General features: G+C 47.4%; 1 protein-coding gene across 6 annotated transcripts in view; it reads left to right on the top strand.

Moving 5' to 3' along the window:
- The first annotated feature begins 373 nt into the window (after positions 1 to 373).
- Positions 374 to 19,235, top strand: part of RREB1 (ras responsive element binding protein 1) — a 130,672-nt gene continuing 111,810 nt past the window's right edge. For 3 of the 6 annotated variants that reach the window (XM_081294673.1, XM_081294672.1, XM_081294668.1), the window contains exon 1: positions 1,300 to 1,629. The gene's annotated coding sequence lies outside the window, so the exon portion shown is untranslated. Of the gene's footprint in view, positions 618 to 1,299; positions 1,630 to 1,717; positions 2,278 to 2,433; positions 3,064 to 19,235 lie in introns of those variants that run through there. The other 3 variants (XM_081294671.1, XM_081294669.1, XM_081294670.1) reach the window with 3 other exon arrangements.

The following is a 19,235-nucleotide window of genomic DNA, read 5'->3' as shown; positions in this document are numbered from 1 at the left end:
TGGAGGAGCTGGTGGGTGGAGCCAGGGTCAAAGGTCAGACTAAAGGAGGAGTCGCCAGCTCTCAGCATGTGTAACATCATCTTGCCTCAGTAGTCTCAAATGCATAACTCTACAGTCCTGTTCTGTGTTCTTTCATCTTTATGGGGGGGGGAGGGGGTTTATTTTCAACAACCACGATCATCTTGATCTTTCTGAAGATGTGTCCAAAGGCCCAGAGAACTGGCCCCCTTGGGAGCCTCAGTAGGAAGAGTATCACCAGTTGGAAACATGTCAGCTGCGTTATAGAGGAAGCACGGCCAGGCCTGGTTTCTCTGGGCTCTCTGATAACTCGGGCCAAGAGAGCCCGGGCGAAGTGCGAGGTGGCGGCAGGAGCCGCAGGGATGGAGCGCGGCTCCGAGGAGGGCCCCTGTTTTTCAGAGTTGAAACAGGAGCCCTCTGAGAGAAAGAGATATTGCATGTGGCTTCCCTGACGCCTTGGAGGGCGACGTGGATGACACAGCATCAGCCGTTCCATGGCGGGGTGGGGACACGGTGGCGGTAGGCGCCTCCGCCATCCCCGGCTCCATCGGCGACCAGGAGCCTCCGCTGAAGCATCCTTTTGCGGGGCGTAGGGCAGGGTAGGTGACCCGAGTGGAGGCGCGTGGCGTTTGTTAGACGGAGAGCGAACGCTGGCGCAGCCTCAGGTTGGAAGGACCGACCGGGCAGCGCGAGCGCGTGAAGCTGGGGGCGGGGAAACGCGCCTGTGCCTTAATCTCCTGCCCATCCTCTACTCGCCCCACCTGGATGCAGAGCGAGGACCGCGTGGAGGAGGCGCCGCGCCGGTGGGGCTCCCCCTCCGCCACGTTACCCTCCCCGGCCTCCGAGGTGCCCCCTCGCTGCCCCCGGGCGTCGCCGCCTTTCCCCCTCCTCCGTTAAAATAGTGAAACAAACCATGAAGTAAAGTGATGGAAACCCGGGGACCGGGAGCCGCCGGCACTGAAGGCTGGAGGGGAGGGGGCGCGGTGGCTGGAGAAGGTGGCCGCGGGTGAGCGCCGGGCGGGGTGGGCTCGCGATCAGCTGCGCCAGCCCAGACCCTTCCCCTCGGGCGGCGGGCCCTCCCCTGGCCCCGGGCGCCTCCGGAGGGCGTGGGGCAAACCTGGGGCTGCGGTGGGGGTGGGGTGGGGACTCCACCTCCATCCATCCCGGGATGGCCCAGGCGGTCACCCCGCTAAAATCGGGGCGGGGGCGGCGGTCCTCCCCCCCCCCCGCCCGAGCCGCCGCCGCCGCCGCCGCGGCCGCTCAGTAACACGTCCCTTGGAGACTCGCAGGAGCAACACGTGATGTGTCTACTTATCAGGGTGAGAGGGGGAGAGCGAGTCTCCGAGCGTGCGGGCGAGGAAGCGGGGCGGGGGGCCGAGGCGGGGGCCGGGACGACGGCTGGGGCGCTGGGGTCGCCAGCTCCTCGCCCACCTCCCTCCCTGAGGGAGAAGAGGAGGAGGGGAAGTGACTGCGGAGTTGATGAACTTTGCACATCCAGAAACGCCATTTTGATTCCTTTTCCGGAACAAGTTTGCATCTCTCTTCGTTCTCTCCCCGAAGCCCACCGGTCCCCACCGCATCATGCCTGGGAGCCGAGCGCCCTGCCGGGCCGTAAGTACGCGTCCCGGGTTCCGGCTCGCGGTCCTTGGGTGGCAGCGAGATGTCCGGGGCACAGCCGGGAGCGACCTTTTAAAGAACTTTTTGGGGATGGGGAGGGTGAAGTCTGCAGAGTGCGTTGTACTTTTGAAACTCGGCGTCTCCCGGAGCGGAGGACCCGCGCACCCCAGGCCGCGCAGCACGCGCTGGGGGCGGTGGGGCCAGCCGGGGATGAGCCCGGCAGCCCTCTCCCCTCCGGCTCGGAGCCCGGCCGCTCCTCCTCCTCCTCCCCCTCCTCCCCTTCCTCCGCTCCTTTCCCCTTCCCGAGCTGCCGGCTCTGCCAACCAGCTCCCAGTGCGAGCCGCCGCAGCGCCCCGCCAGCAGGACCTGATGCGCATCCATATTAGCCGTCCGAGCGCAGGAATCCGGCCCGACCCGCGCCGCCTAGTTTATTTTTAACCAGCACCACGGGGACTCGGATGGTGCACGCACCGCCGGCCAGAAACATCTTCCCAGCGCAGCTCTCCATCTTCCGCCCTCTCTCCCCCGACATCCTCCCCCCCCCATGTGGGAGGGGAAACTTTTCTCCTACATACTTTCGAGTCCCTCTCGGGCTGGGAAGCACCGAGATGACGGCGCCCGCCCGCCCGCCGCCGCCGCAAGGTATCCGGGGGTGCCCGCTTGGGGGTGCCTGCCCGGGGTGCTTGGCGCCGGGGTGCTAGACCGGGGCTGCTCGGTGGGAGCATCCGCCGCGCCCTGCTCTGCGGACTTTGATCCTCCCGGGAGGACGGCGCCGGCCGGGAGGGGGCCGCGGGCAACCCCGCGTCCCCGCGGGTTCTCGGCTCGCGGTGGGGGTCCCGCCGACCACCGCCCCGGGGGACCGGGGAAGGAGGGGACCGGGCCGTGGCGGCGCGTATTGTTCCCTTGTTCTTCTGTTGGCGGGGTACGTGTTTTCGTGGGAGACCTCGGTGAGGATCGAGCCTGCATCGCGGGGCGGGGGGGCTCGGGCCCGGCGCCGTCACGAGCACAGGAAGGAGGCCGGGAGCATCCGAGGCGGGGCCCGCCGCCCGGCCCCGCTCCGCCGCCCAGCTGTGGAGCGCGCTCGGAAACTTTTGTCCGCCGCCGGCTGGACCAATTTTTCGCAAGTTCTGGGGCTTCGCTTCCTCCTCCCATCCCGGCCCGCAGCGCCCAGCGGGGGGGGGGGGCGGGGGAGGCCCGGGCGGGCGGGGCGGGGTGCGGGGAAAGGGGGCCTGGTCCTCCACCCCCCGCGCTCGAGCCCAGTTCCCGGCGCCCCCTCCCCGCTCGCGGTCTCTTAGGAAACTGCGACCTTAATGGTTGCTAAGGAGCAGGGGAGGTCCTTCCCGTCGCCAGCCCCCTCCCTGGGAAGCGGCGTGTTTTCTGGACCCGGCCAGGGTCGCTTCGAGGATGTGACCCGCTCCCCCGCCGCGCGTGAGTGTCGGGCGCGGTGACCGAGCCCGGGTCCCGGCGGGGCGGGGGTCTGGGGGTGCGGGGACCCCACGGGTCGCAGGCCCGACTGGCTACGGGGCCGCTTGACAGGCGCCGCGTGCAGCAGCTAGCGTCCCTCATTCGCGGTGCATCCGTGATGGGTTATAAAAGAGGAGGAAAGTATTTCTCCTTGCTCAGCAGATTTGCCCTCCCTTGCTCCTTACTGGTTAGGAGATAGAACGTGAGCCCAGATCCGGACGAGCAGTTCACATTCCATTACGAAATTCTACACGGCTTCAGAGCCAGCAGCAGCACACATTCGGGGCACTTTGGAGGGTTTTTTTTTCTTCTTCTTTTGGGGATGCTAAGTAGTGGTGGTGGTGGTGGAGAGAAGTAAAGGGGTGAATAAAGAAATGGAACTTTTGGGTATGCTGAAAAATCTGTCTGAGGATTTTTCATCAGAAGAACAATTCACCCTAGTTCTTGTTTTTGAGTCTAGGTTTAAGCTTAGCTCTTGAAAAGCCAAGGGAAAGAAAGTTTGCCTGTTGAATAGGGATGCTGGAAATTGCAAGGTATTTCTGTCTTGAAAGGAGATGGTGTGGCTGGTGTGCATTCCCGTGTTTTTTAGATCTTTTTTTTTTCACCAGTTAATATCTGTGCTTGTGCACAAGTGTGTTCTGAAAAAAAAGTTAATTGAAGTGAAAGTTGGGGAAATGAGAGCGGCAAAGAAAAGAATGTGTTTTTGTTTGTTCACACCCGTGAAAAGCATCCTCTAGATTTGGTGCTTTTCGGAGTAGGCAGGTATGGTTTCCAAGACATAATTTAACCCGGAAGTTTGAGTTAGAGGCTTGGCTAAAGCCTCTTAAAAAACTCTGCTTCCTTCAAGAATACACAGAACTTTTGAAGGAATGAATTTGAAATACTCTAAATAATATATGCAAAGTGGACCATTGTTTTTTTTGTTGTTGTTGTTTTTACTTCTGCCCTTTGTAGGGAGACTTCTGGGTACCCGTTGATGGGTTCTGCTTTGATGTGTTTTGAGCTTTGGTTACACTGATGAATTAAACATTTCAGTGGCTTTAATTAAGTTTTAAATGTGTGAAAAAAAATACCTTTCCCCTTTTTACAGAAGAAAGGGAGAGAGGAGCTCTTTGATTTATTTATTTATTTCTCTTTCTTTATTTTAGGTTAATGAACTTGCACTGTCCTATCATTCTTAAAAATACTACTGAACTGGTTGGCTTTTAGAATGCTTTGTTTTTTAAAAAGGATTTGCTGGATATGTGATAATCTTAAGAAATGCTGCTGATGCTTACTGGTGTATGGAATATCATTCTCTGCATTTTCCTACATACCATTTTATTTCTCATCAGAAATTCAGACTGTCCAGCTTCATGACAGACTAGTGTTTGTTACATGATGATCGTGCCTCTGACTCAGCTGGTACAGGTGGAACATCCCTTCCTAGGCATGTACACCATCCAACAAGTGACCTTTTGATTGAAGGGTCTTTTTATTTTAGATTTCTTCTGGCATCCAACACAGGTACCGAATATTGAAGGAGGAAAATGAAGCCTAACTTTATTCATCCTGCATCTGATCAACAGCTGTTTATTGGTTACCTGCTTTAAGGCAGGCAATACGTAGCTGCTGTTAGGAGACCCCTCATTTTTAACTCTTTAATTTTGAACTGTTGTGTGAGTTCACTTCCTGGGTCAGTTTGGAGGTCTTTGCTTGCTATCTGTATGCTCACTTGCTAATATAATGATATCAGCTTCAGCTAAGGAAATTTCCTGTTTAATGAAGTTGAAAAATTCTGTCCTTTTAGGGGTTTACATGGCATAATTAATATAAACTTGACTAATATAAAAATTGGTTAAACCTGCTCTCTAGATGCAGTCAGAAGTGAATCCTTTTGATGTTTCTATTCATTATCCTTCTGAAAAGTAGGTGGTGCTTAGAAGGTCATAGGATAAGGGTTGCTAAGCAGCTAAACAGAAGGATGCTAAAATTAACCGAAGCATTTTTGAAAGGGAGTCCTTCCCTCTTTTACATTATTTACTGGATTTAATCAATTTCTGAACTCTCCAGGTCCTTTGACCTAGGAAGGTAGAATGTTAATGTTGATTTTGTTTTTGTTGTCATATTTAAATAATCTTTCTTTTGTAATGTGTTTAATTGAAGTTCAGTTTTCTTTGACCTAACCCTGTGGTGTCAAATGGCAGCTTGTCTGAGGTGACTTCGTTTCTGTTACCAAATGTGTTCAGGTTAAGCATTCCCAAGGATATGTGTATGTAACTGCACCTTTTCTCACATGTTAATAAGACTTTTTGTTTCGGAAAGTCTACATAATCCATAAAGTGATGCCTTACTTATATTCTTCATTAAACAGATATGCGCTCAAAAGAAATGCAGCATAGTATCAATAGAAACTATGCAGTATAGTCTCACCTGATAAGGGGACAATAGCTTTCTCTCCCCCTTCACTGAGATTACCACTCTTAGATTAGGCCTCCATATGTCCCCACCTCCTTGTTACCCCACCTCTCTGGCTCAGTTTATTCAGTCCAGTTCATACCTACCTTTTAAAAAGAATTGTATTAGGTTCAAAATCTCTTCAGAGGAACTGAGCAAATGTTAGAAAACAATAACAATTGTGGTTTGCATTACATTTCTACCATAAATGTGTTTTAAGTATGTTTGCAGCAAGATAAAAGGTAGAAATCTGAAGCCAGGGTTGGTAACCATCACCTTGATTGAATGCAGCCCTAGTGTGAAGGTAGAAGTTTCCGTGTCTCAAGGTCATTTGTGTACATCTGACCTGTTGAACACACATTGTTGAGTCATATTTTTTTACATCCAAATATAATTAGGAAATGGGTACATAAGTGTGCTGTTTCTTCTCTCTCTTTCTCAGAAAGTGATTTTGGGGTAGGAATAGTCAGGGCCTTCTTCAAAAGGCAGGGGTCAGATAGTGCCTGCCACACCCTGGGGGGACCTGTAAATCAGAGGTAAAAGGTGTACCATCTGAAACCCAGAGGGAGGCTCATGATGTGCTTTCTGAAATGCATCACTTACTTTTAATTTCCCTCACTCCCACATGGAAGGCAGACTACAGAGAGGAAAACCATCCGCTGGTGTTTTCTTTACAGTGAGGTGGAAGAATGAGGAAGGTGGGGAGGAGCTTTTCCTAGCTAGCAGCCTTTGGTAGGCAGTGTTCTCAGCCCAGCTTCCCCCAGTTTCTCTCGTCCCCTTGCCTGGGTGTCCAACGTGGCCTGAAGGGCAGCCGAGCGTGGCTGGAGATTGCACTCTGCTCCTTGGCAGCGGCGGGTGGGGCAGAGATGGAAAGGAGGGGGCAGGGCGCTGTCCTTCCAGTGACCGGGTGCATCTTGCTTTTGATGCGACTGCAGGGCACGTCGTTGTCTGTCCATCAGTAAAGGTGGCTGCCTGTGAATAGGTGCTCAGACAAAGCAATGGGAGAGGGTGGAGACTGTTTGCTCTGTGTGATTCAAGCCAGTAACGCTAAGAGAATTTGAAAACCTCTGTTAAATCCTGGGACTGGGGACTGGCTGCTCCTGCGGGGATTCACCTGAGGCTGGAAGACTGCTTGAGGGCGGGTGGAAGTCACTGGGTGGAGAGAGAGAATGAAAACCCCCACTGGCTTTGTCAGACGGCCAGACTGAAGAGAAAAAGTCTCAGTGGGGGTAATTAGATAAAGCTTTTAAATGCTCTATTTGTTTTTCCCCTGAGCTTGCTTGGTATTCCACCACCCGCCCTCCCTGAGACTGTAGAGTAGGATTGTTATAAAAACGTTTTGAGTCTGCTGGTTGAATTACTTTTCCGCGTACCTTCTTGGACAGAGTTAGTTTCAACCTGCTTTTGTGAAGGCCCTTAGCAAAAGTTCTGAGTTTGAGCCCAGAGCAGCTTTATTTTACTGCTATGCCTTGATCTACCCATGGGCTGGTAAGAAGTCAAGCCAGACTCAGAACTCCTAAGTCCAGCCTGACTGTACAACAGCTGCTCTTTAGAATCAGCTTGGCCTCAGGGGACTTAGCATTAAACGTATGCACTCTGTTTTTCTCTGTGTGTGTGGTTTTAAAATAAGAACTTTTTGAAATTAACTCCCTGTTGCATTTGAAGGTGTAAGGGAATTCCTTAGCTTTTGGCAGCATTGCTGTTTATGAATGTGATTATATACATTATTTCTGTAGCTTTTCTCTTTTCTACACGCCAGCCCCAACCTGTGCTGGGAATGGAACCCAGGGCCTGGTGCAGTCTAGGCAAGTGCTCTGCCACTGAGCCACATTCCAGCCCATTCAGGAGCTTTTCTACCTTATGGGATTGTTGGAAGGATAAAATTAATGTTCCAGAAAGTCAAAATCTATATATGGAAAAAAGTGGTGTATTTTGAGCTCAGGAAGCCTTGTGGGTATCCACTCTGGATTTCCTTTTCCAGAATTTTACCCAACTCAATTATGTTAGGCAGAATTTGCCCAGGAGTTTGTGTTCAAATGGGGGAAATGTAGTCCTTTCTTTTTGCCTCCAGGGTGGAGAGCAAACAGAACTAGTAAATTCTTCTTAATGAGATTTGCTTAGGAATGAGTTTTAAGGAAAAAGCCAGTGGCAAACTTAGAACTCACTATTTAAAGGAGTGGTTGTCAACTTGGTGGCTCTTCCCCAGGGGGCATTTAGCCGTGTCTGGAGACATTGTGGAGTGTCCTGATCTGGGAGGGGACAGTTGCTACTGAGGAGAGACCAGAGATGCTGTTCTGCCTCTTGTGGAGCACAGGATACATTCCCCCACCTCCAATAGATTATTCAGCCCCAGATGTCCTCCAAAGTTAGAAAGTCTGCTTTAAAAGTGCAGTAGCAGGTCGCAGGGTGAAGCTTGCCCAGCATGCAGGAGCACTGTTTAAAAAACAACAACAAAAAACAGCATAGTAGTGGTGGCCTGTCATACCTACAAGTAGACTTGAGGTTCTCCCTGTATTGCATGCATTTTATTTTGAAATCTGAAATACCATAAAGCAAGTAAGGTCTTATTACATGCCTGTAAGGTACCTTGGTTGGTAAGTTCAAGGTTTCACAGAAAACTGGGGGGTTGGGGAAAATTGTAATGTTTGGAAACCCTGTTAGTAAATTAAAATTCTAGAACTTGTCTGCTTCTAAAACAAACCAGATTCCCTGGCACCAGGAAGCTGTTCTGATAGGTGGCTCAGCTTTCCGAGTCACTTCTCAAGTCATTAAGGAAACTTGCTCTGGTGCTGTCATCCGCCAGTTCTCCCTGGAGTTTTGAGTTATGTGGAGTATACTTTTAAGTGTTTGAACTAGCCCCTACTTGCTTGATGTTTTTGTACTCATGGTCTCCCTTATTTTGCTTCCTCAAGTTTTTGCAAATTTCTTACATAACTATCTGCCCTTCTTGACAGCGCCTGTGAGCAGGGTCTTCTGTTCAGTGGTCTCCTCTTAAGAGCCAGTGGAGAGTTGCATGGTGGCTGGAAGGGATGGGGAAGGAGGCAGTAATTATTTTTATATTCTTGCCTTGGTCTGGTCCTTCACTCCTGCCCCCAACATAGGAAGGAGACATAGAGGAAACTAGAGTGGAAGAAAAAGGGGAACAGAATTCCAGAGAAGGAAGGGCTGCCTGTGTTGGGCAGACTGTTGCCCTCCAAGGCCTGACTCCCTCTTAACCTTACAGACACAGGTAGCTCTTGATGACAGCTCTCTCTCTCCTTCTTGCACGAGTGGACTGACTGCTGGGGGTGCTCATTGCCATAGCTCGGCTGTGTCACTCTACGTCCTGGTGCTTCTCTGCCCTCTCTTCTCAACTATGGGGCAACTCCTGGCTCTCTCTCCACTTACAACTTCTCCCAAGCCGGAACCTTCAGGTACCTCCCCCTGCAGGTACTTGTAAAAGTGAAAGTCATCTCCCTCCCTTCTGAAAAGTGATCTCAAGCACATGTCCACCCAGTCCTCTAGGCCAGGAACCTCACCCCTGTCCTGGACTGTCTCGCAGCCTAATGTTCTGCTGAAACCCTCGCCGTGTGGCAGATGCCTCCTGAGTTGACTTCCTGCCACCAGTTCCTCCGCCTGCAGTTCATCTGCACTCTTCTGCCAGAGTCCTCGTCCTCAAAAACTAGAGCTGCGCATGTTGTTTGCCGGCTTAAAAACATCTCTTGGCTCCCTGTTGTCTATGGAAAGAAACCCAAGCTCCTTCCTTGTCACTCAGGATCTTTATTGGCTGCTTCCAAGCTGAACGTCTAGTCCCAGCCCTCGCCACCCTCTCTTCTCCACCACTGCCACTCGGAGTCATTTATGTCTGCTTTTGTGCTTACGGTTCATGCTGCTGTGTCCCGGTCCCCTTCCCTAGCAAAGAGCCTTTCTTACCCTTTTTCCAAATCCCCATGCCACCTCTTCTGGGGAGTATTCCGCCCTCCTCCAGAATAACTTTCTCCCCATCTGTCGGGCTTCTCTGCTGCAGTTCGTCTCTAGCATGTTGTCCCAGCGTTCTGAGCAGAGCCTTCCTGCATCCCTTGCACCTAGCCCACCGACTCCGTAGTTGATGCTCGCTCACCACTGTGTGTGGATTCCTCAGACACAACGAGAGCTGTTGGAGAAGAGCCACATGTAATTTGGAAGCCGAGGCCCAAATAGCACTATAAATTCAGTGAAGGAAATGGATGTAAAGAGTTGTTTTCAGCACACCCATCATGCAAAGATTTGGTGCATACTGGTGGGAAAGACTTTTGAATTTTAGAAATCCTAAAATAAAAGTTGGCTCAGCTTCATTTAAAGAGGGGGAAAAAAGAAAAACTTTGTTAATGCCTGGTTGCACTAAAAGCTGTCACACTGGGGCCTTTACTAATTATAATCACTTTCCAAGGCTCTTGGTTTGAAGTTTACATTAAATAGGAGGGATGGGCACCCAGATCAAAGACCAAAATCATTTCAGAACTCCAATGTGTGGGCCCATTTTCTCTCCTTAGTTAGAGTTTTGTTTCATTAGTGGTACGAGTTAATAGGAGTGTTGATGTGTGTATAATTTAACTCGCCCCCCCCCCCCTTACTCTTTGGATTTAAAACAAAATGCCAAACCAGAAATCTACAGAGTTTAAATCTTCCTTTATTTGCATATGTGTGAGTGTGTGTGTGCAATATACATGCTTGAGGAAAGTTGATTGTAGATAATATTTATAAAGAGAATCATTTATAGATTTTTTAGGAGAGCCTTTATGCTGAGGCTTTGTTGTGAAACATGTCTCTGAATATGCAAAATCATCTCGAAACCTTTCCATAATTTTCTTTTAAAAGTGGTACATTTATTTTCAGAAATCGGGAAGATGCCAGGAGAATGGGGTGGATGAAATCCCAGTTGACTATATGTTCATTATTGCTGCTGCCTAAAATGTGTGAGGCCCTGGGTTCAGTCTCTAGCACCGCCCCCCCCCCCCACACACACACACCTCAACACACGAACTTCAAATATTCTTTAATAAGTACTTACCTGCTGGTTAGAGTTTAGGCTTAGTTTTGGCAGGTGCATTCAGTTATGATATTTTAACTTAATCTTATTTCGAAGGAAGTTTGTTTATTTTCTTCTCTGATATAGAAAATTGATTTTTTTTTAAAAGCTGTTTTCTCTTTGACTATAGGACTTTTAATTGTTTTGCTGGATAATTTTTTAAAACTGTTCATCCTAACTAGTTTTTCCATGACTTGGTTAGTTAATTTTTTTTTAATGTATTTTGGTGAAAGCATTCTACTTCAAATTTGAAAACAAGTTTAATTTAGAGGAGGTTTAACTTACACATCTCTGAATTTGATTTGTATTTATATTTTTATGGTGCTGGGGCTGAAACCAGTGTCTTAAAGTCATGAAAATAAGGTTTCTGAGGACCATTTGTTGTTCAAGAACTTCGTAAGGTTTTACCCTTTTTCTTATGGTATGCTAGGTGTCTCCAGTTCCACATCAGATTCAGTCTCTTTTTGGAAAACAAGCAATTTTCCATAGCCAAGCTTGCCAGTCCCATGGTGTTGTTATTATTATTATTATTATTTATAAATGGGTTTTTAGCTAGGTACCAGGGTGCGTGCCTATAATCCCAGTGGTTCAGGAGGTTGAGGCAGGAGGATCATGAGTTTAAAGCCAGCCTCAGCAAAAGTGAGGTGCTAGTCAACTCAGAGAGACCCTGTCTCCAAATAAAATACAAAATAGGGGTGGGGATGTGGCTCAGTGATTGGAGTGCCCCTGAATTCAACCCCCAGTACACCCCCACAAAAATGGATTTTTATTTATTTAATAAACATTTGAATATGTACTAGGTGAAGACACTATGATAAGCACTAAGGCTACTTACTAGTAAGGGAAGGAGAGACAGTTGCTAGCCGCATAGAGGATACATTGCATATAAAGAGACATGTTCCACAACAGGTCACATATGACTGCTGAGTGCTAAAAGTTAACATGACATGAACTTAGGATATGAAGTTTAGCCTCTCCATGTGTCAGGAGTGGAGGATGCTGGGAAGCAGGTAGAGGAAGGCATCCTGGCAGAGAATGCTGGGAGGCAGGGGAAGGAAGCTCTGTAGTGGAGGATTCTGGGTAGCAGCTCAAAGAAGGCATCCTGTGGAAGTGACATTTGAGCTAATACCTGAAGGATGGTGAGAGGAAGAAAAGAGTACTTCAGAGAACAGCTTGTACAAAGGCCCAGAGGTTGGAAGCGGGGATGTGTCCAGGGTAGTGAGAGAAGCCTGGTGTGTCTGGAGGAAGAACAGAACAAACAGATGGCACCGATGGTGAGGTAGGTGGGGGAAAGAAGACCATGTTGCTGGCAGTTCTTAAGAACTCTGGGACACTGTGAAAGTATGGGGCTGTGGCGGGCATGATGAGATTTGCATTTTTAAAGATCACTCCTACCCACAGTGGAGAATAGACCAGGGTTAAAGGAGACGCTGTTTGACCTTCTGTTTGCATAAAGATTAGCTAGAAGGCTGGGATTTGAAAACCGTTGGTGGCTTGAAGTATGGTGGCAGCAGCAGTGGGGAACTTGGGTGGATTTAATGGAGATTTAAGAGGAGGAAGGACTAGGTGATTGGATGCGCAGGATGGGGGAAGAAGGAGATGACTTCCAGGTCTCTGGCTTTTGTAACTCTCTGAGATTAGAATGTGGGATAAAGCAGAGTTTATGAATGAGATTTGTTTCCTTGAGTTTTATGCTTATGTTTTCAATTTTTTAAAAGCATTTTTTATGCTTCTATTATGTTGTATTTGGTTAAAAAGTATGTACCTGGCCTGGATGAAACATGAAAAGTACTTATATAATAGTGAGAAGCGGAAGTTTTATTCTTGTCTCTGGGAGCAAAATGAATGGCTTCCTTCTTCCTTGTCTCCACCTTTTCTTTCTTTCCTTTTAATTTCCTGATGCTGCCTGGCATGGTGGCACATGCCTGTAATCCCTGCAATTTGGCAGCTCAAGGCAAGAGGATCACAAGTTCAAGGCCAGCTTAGGCAATTTAGTGAGACCCTGTTTCAAAATAAAAAGAACTAGGGATGTAGTTCAGTGATAAGAACCCCTGGGTTCAATCCCCAGCATTAAGTGATAGGAATAATTGTCAATTATTAATATTTCCTGATGCTAAAGAGAAAAGGAAAGGGTTCTTGCAGATGGCCTCAGCTTTTTTTTGTTTTTGTTTTTGTTTTGGTATTGGGGATTGAACTCGGGCATGACCACTGAGCCACATCCCAGCCCTATTTTGTATTTTATTTAGAGACAGGGTCTCATTGAGTTGCTTAGTGCTTCACCATTGCTGAGGCTGGCTTTGAACTTATGATCCTCCTGCCTCAGCCTCTAAAGCTGCTGGGATTACAGGTGTGCACCACCGTGCCCGGCTAGCCTGAGCTTTTGAATGGTTTTCAGATGAAATGTGCACCTAAATCTTAAAAGCATTTAAGCTTTTGTTTATTTAATTTTATTTATTTTTTTGTGGTTTTGGTGATCAAATCTAGGACCTCATACATGCCAGGCAAGCACTCTACCACTGAGCCACATTCCCATCCCCACGTTTTTGTTCATTTTAGTGATGCTTTATGTGTTGGACCTGTGAGCCAAGGGCTCATGGGAAGAGAATCAAGTCAGGACTCTTGCAGTTGCTCAGGTCCCTTACTTAGTATCACATTGCTTCTTGACCTGGTTTTCCAACTTATTTCTTAACTAGAACCACATACAGGACCTTAGTGGTCACCTGACACCCTTAATGTCTTAGAGTTACATCAGTATTTTGCTTTACCAGTAATCTGTGTGAAAACAAAGTTCATTCAGAAAAACAAAACAAAACAAAACAAAAAACCTCTGTAAAGAAAAAAAGCATTGTGCACTGGGCTCCCTCCTAGATCTTTGGGTGCCAGAGGCTCAGATTTAACCCATTCCGCGAGAAGTAGAACTTGTCCCATGAAATGATTGTCTATCTGGTATTTAAACACCTGGTGATAGTGGACTTGATATTTACCCCCAGGCAGTCCTGGGGGGTTCACTGAGTGAAGTTTTTCTTTTCTTTTTTTTAAAATTAATTAATTTATTTCTAAATAGGTATATGTGGCAGCAGAATGCATTTTGATTCACTGTACACAATTGCAGTGCAGCTTTTCATTTATCCGATTGTCTACTGATTATACACCATGTAGTGCCGCACCGTATGTGCAGTCCTACACGTACCTAGGGTAATGATGACCATATTGTTCCACCATCTTTCCTGCATCATGCCCCCTTCCCTCCTTTCCCTCCCCTTTGCCCACTCACAGTTCCTCCATTTTTCCCATGCCCCCCCCCCCCTTTTTCTTTTCATGGCAGACAGAATCTTCTTGGAACCAGAAAGAGATGCAATTTGCCCTCAGTTGGTATAGAATAGAAGCTGGGGTGCAGCTGTCTTGTGCTTTCTGCTTCTAGGGGCGGCAGTGTGTGGTCTGACTCAGAGTTCCACCAGAGAGTGCTGGAAGTGCTCAGCAGTGGCCATCTGTTAGTTAGGGCTCCTGCTTCCTAGAGACGGGGCTGCTGCCTCACTGGCTGACCAACTGTCCCCATGTGTCTGGGTTGGGATCCCCTCCTTTAAGATGTTCTCTCAAGAAAGTCTTATCCTGGGTTTGTAAAATGCTTTTCTCTGACGTCATCCTTATGATTCGTCAAAAGCTCAGGTATAAGCCCCAGCAGATCTGCAAAACTTTTTTCTTTTATGGTGTCAATCCTGACAGATGTAACCTGCACATCCCATTAGGCCCCAGGTAACGCTGGTCCTTTACCCACATTGGGGAGAATGTGATTTTCCATCTTTTGCTTGGGAACGTGGATGTTCCTGCATCAACTGGGACCTAGATAAACCCCACACTCTGTTTTCCAGTCCTGTGTTTGATCAAGTGAACTAAGTGGGGTGGGAGTAGGGGTGGGACAGAGACCTTGCCTCTGCTTGCTTTTAAAAATGAAATAGCTTGGTGAGAAGATGCTGAAAAGAACTTTTTAAATAGCTTAAATTTTGGAATTTAAATTTGGAAAAATTAACTTTTAGGGTATTACACTAATAACTCAGAGGTCCTCTTCTCACTATGATCTAAGCAGAAGTGTGGATTTGAACATGTAATAAGTTTGTTATAAATATAACTTACTAGATGATCATCTTATAAATACCAAAATTGGCATCAGTTACCCGTTGAGTAACCATGTTCTGGTGACAAACGTATAACAAGCAGTCTTTTGGACAGCCCATCTGTAGCTTTTTTGAAGTGTAAAGCTCCTGAGGAGATTTATGATATAAGTTAATAAAGAAATAAATACTTTGGAGTTTCAGTGAGCTTTCTTCAGGGAAGTTCCCGGTGGTATCCGTTAGGCCAGGCCCTGTGATATGACCAAGGATATCTGTGATATGTCCCATCTTTGTGAACCTGGAGCCATTGTGACTTTGGGATGTGCGCTGTAAAATGACTTTTTCCTCAGGAAAGTGGATGCTCTGCCTTAGAATGAGTTAGAACTCTGTGTGTTTGGTCCTGTTGCTCAGGAAGTACTGAGGCGGGGGGGTGGCACCCTTCTTTTCAGTTTTGCTGTTGTTTATTTTGTTGTTGTTGTTGCTGTTTGGGGGGTGCTGGGGATGGAACCCAGGGCCTGGCGCATGCTGGCAAGGTGCTCAACCACTGAGCTACAGCCCCAGCCCTTGTGTCTTTTTTAAGCAGCCCTTGGCTCTTCTGTGGGTGAATAACAGTGGCACGGGTGTTCTGAAGCTTGCTTTGTGTGTCTGTCACTCCATTCTGCCCTGGTGAGGAGATGGTGTGTGATCATGTGTCTGTTTTGAGGTGCACTCCAAGGGGAAGGGAGTATGTGTGTTGGGGAGGTAGTATCATTTGGGCTGGTCAAATGCTTATACTTAAAGGCTGTGACTTACTCGATTTTTATCTTCACTGCAAATGGAATTTTAGAAGGACTCTTTGGACGACTCATCTCTAGGAAGCCTGAGAGTAGCTAGTGTGACTTCTTGTTTCTCCGCTGAAAGCTGAATACACAGAAATCCACTTTTCAACAGCAGAAACTACCGCAGTTATTCATACAAACGATTCTGCCTAGAGTACACATAATGAGTCCCCCAAACAGTGTGTGAGTTGCAGACTGCCTTTGGTGAGACATCACGGGCAAGACAGGTCTGAGCTTTACATCTGATAAACCCGAAGGGAAGTAGTAGCCTGTTTCTCTTCTGCCCTTGCTAGACTTACTCCATGTCTCCACTCTGCCAAGTTTGCAATCTAAAGTTAGATTTTCACCTTTTTTTTTTTTTTTTTTTTTTGGTCGTTAGGCTTTTGGGTGAAATACTCTGGGCCTGGTAGTAGTAGTGGGAGTAGTTGTAAAGAGGTCTAACCTAGTTACTGTTGTCCTGAGTTCTTGATGTGCATCATTTTACTCATGCTTCATGACTCCTGTTTGACCCAATAATGTGGGTACAATTAGTTGTCCCATGATTCAGATGAGGAATTTGAGACCCAGAGATAGAGCCGGCTAGTAGGGTTCATATAGTGCCGAGTTCCAGAGCCTGCCTGCCCCCTGCAACACTGCTAAACTCCCTTCTGTGGTGACAGGATCTACTCTCCAAATAAATATTTCCTGGGAACTTTCTTTACACAGAACCCTCCCTGTGATGCATATCAAGGGAAGAGATGGGCAAGAACAAGGGTCTCTGCTTTCTGGAAACAGCTGATTATAGTTCACCCATGAACCATTGCTTGTTCTGTCCAGTATTGGCCGCAGTGAGTTAGACCATCTCCCACGAGGGTCAAGAGAGAAGATCTGCATTTCCTAGAGTGAGCAGCATGCAGAGGTGGTGTTAGCACCCAAACTAGCTGACCAGGCCTTTGTGTCCTAGAAGGGGAGATCAGGGGGACACTAAAGCAAAATGTCAAGTGCTTGCACCGTGGGAGATAGCTGGAAGAGGTGTAGGGTGCCACCCCAAGTAAATCCTGCCTAGAAGGGAGTTTTCACCAGGACCCCACTGGAAAGTTCACATGTGGACTAGAGGCATCCTTTCATGTGGTGCGAGGTGCCCTGGAAATGAAAGAAGTGTAGGATGTTCCCTTGTGTGATAAATGGTGTGTTGGGGGGAGGGGTTTTCTCTCTCTCAATTGTGGACACCCCCTTTTAACCTTACTGAAAGTTCCAGAACCCTTTTTCAAAATAAGTGGCACCTTGACCACTTCTGAAAAGACTGGAAACTGCGTGCTGCATAAGTGAGGAATTTATTTTGGCTTTGGGTTTCTGCAGGACCAGTGCCTTGAAAAACAGGTTTGTTGTTTTATGTTGTAATAAGTTACTGTTATTTTCTTCAGTATATAAACTGGAAATTTTGCTCTGGAATTGGTGATTCTCAGAGACTTAGTGATGATCTTTGGTGCTAGTGAAGTAGGAATAGCAAGTGAACTGATTTTAATTACTAACCTAATCTTAAAATTTGTCTGGATTCAAATGAGGTTGTCCCTAGGGGGTGTTCTTTGCTTTTTTGTTTTTTAAGAAGGAGGAGCTATGCCGGGTAGAGGATGGTGAGAAGATGTCCCATCTTTCCTAGGGTGTTGGAGATTGAGGTCACCAATGTTCCTTGTTCCATTTATGGGAGGTTCCGTTTATGGGGTCACCTTGTTCCGTTTATGGGTGGTGGGATCTCAGCCAGTTATAGAACTGGCAGATCTTGAATTTGACATGCATTTGAAGGTCTGTTCCCTGTTGTTGGTGGGTCTGTGGATGAGGATTATTTTCAAAGTAGTAACAAAACAGAATTTGAGGCTTGTGAGCTACCGGCTCGATCATAACTGACCTATGTTCTCTATTTACTACTATTGCTTTCATTGTTATTTTGCTTAGGGCAGTTTGGTAATTTCAGCAGAAGAATAGTGAGAAGCAATCAGGATTAGGCAATTCTGTGCTCCTGCATTTTTGAATGTGGAAGATCACCACGGGAAAACCTGCTTTGGTCTCCAGGCCTTGACATCTAACCCCAGGTACATGGCTCTGGAGACACAAGGATGAGTAAAAACATGGTCCCTGCCCCAAAACTCATAGCCATCAAGACATGCAGAGTGGGAGGTGGCTGGGGACAGAGGAAGTGATGTCCTTGATTCTGAAGAGTGCCATGTGGAGAAGGATGTGGGGAAGGGAAAACAAAACGTTCTTCTGGGCAGAAAAAACAGTGTAAGTACAGGACCTGGAGTACAAAAATATGAAGCTTTTGGGGAGACAGACTAGGACAGAGAGTGTGGCTGGAGGGTAGAATGCTGTGTCAAGTTGGGGTGTGAAAGGTATTGAACCTGGAAAAATTGGCTGGAGCTCCATTTCCTAGGCTGTTGTGGATTGTGGGCCCCCAAGTGCCTCGAAGCGGGGCCCTGATGTGAGCAGCCCTGTGTTTGAGAGAGAGCACCGCTAACCCGTTAGAAACACTGAGGAGACAGCATGTTTGCCAAAGTGCAGCATGAACCTGAAATCTGGTGCCCTCTTTAATGGAATAATTTCTTCCCTTTTTTGATTTCAAGAAATTGTGAAGCCCCGGGCTTGTGAGCTGCTTTCTGAAGCAGTGATAAGTGACAATTAAAGACAGGGGGTGTAGCTCAGCAGTAGAGTACTTGCCCAGCCTGAAAAAAATAATAAGAATGATTGAAAGGTGGTAGGAATATCTATTTGCAGCAGATAGAATTCAATTAGACAATGTGTAAACTTCCTTAATTGTATTTTACTAATTTCAGTTATTTTAGCTCATCGGAAAGCAGAAGTCTTTAGAGGAAGCTCATTTCTTTTCCTTCAAAAATATTAGTAGGTGAACCCTGGGAGTCAAATGAGGATGACTTATTCATTATAATCTTTCGTTTGTATGTCAGCTGGAGCAAATGCAGGCTAGGAGTGGGAGCAAGCAGATAGCTAATTTGCAATCTTGATGATCCAATGGGAAAAAAAACTTTGGGGGCTGGAAGCTTCTCGTGGAAACAGAATTTGTTCATAAGATGGGGCTGTCTTACAGCCGTTGCCAGCTACCTGCTCAGCTGCATAACACTACCTCAGCCAGGTAGCAGCCCTGCCCTGCAGATTCTCCCATATTCTGCTTGGATCCACCTCCCTAGGTATTGGTGAAGGGGCCAGCAAGGGGAGAGCATGTGTCCAAGGCTTAAAAATTGGAGTGTGGGCTGGGGTTGTGGCTCAGCGGTAGAGCACTTGCCTAGCACGGGCAGGACCCGGTTCGATCCTCAGCACCACATAAAAATAAAGGCATTGTGTTATGTCCATCTACACCTGAAAAATAAATATTAAAAAAAAATTGGAGTGGATGTGAAAAAAGTCAGATAGCAGGCCCCAAAGTCAGATAGCAGTGACTTAGTAATTATTATAGAGACAGTATTCCCTTGTACGCCTAGGTTTTCAGGGCCTTCTCTCCTCTGGGGAGGAAATGTTAATTTTTTTATGAGTCTGACTTTATACATTTCATAGCCTGTACTCACAGACTAAAGGATCCGGCTGAGAGGGTTGTGAAAAATGTGGGTAGGCCCCCTGTAAATTTGGTGGGTTGGGTAGAATACAAACTTTAATCATTTCACACCACCTAAAATGGATTGATATATTTTGTGATTTTTACATATTCCTGACAATCTTTTTTTTTTTTCCCTGCTAATT

Source organism: Spermophilus citellus (assembly GCF_964194105.1).
Source record: "Spermophilus citellus genome assembly, chromosome: 5".
Lineage (NCBI taxonomy): Eukaryota > Metazoa > Chordata > Mammalia > Rodentia > Sciuridae > Spermophilus > Spermophilus citellus.
The sequence above is the reverse complement of the archived record's forward strand: the minus strand, read 5'-3'. Positions and strand labels throughout refer to the sequence as shown.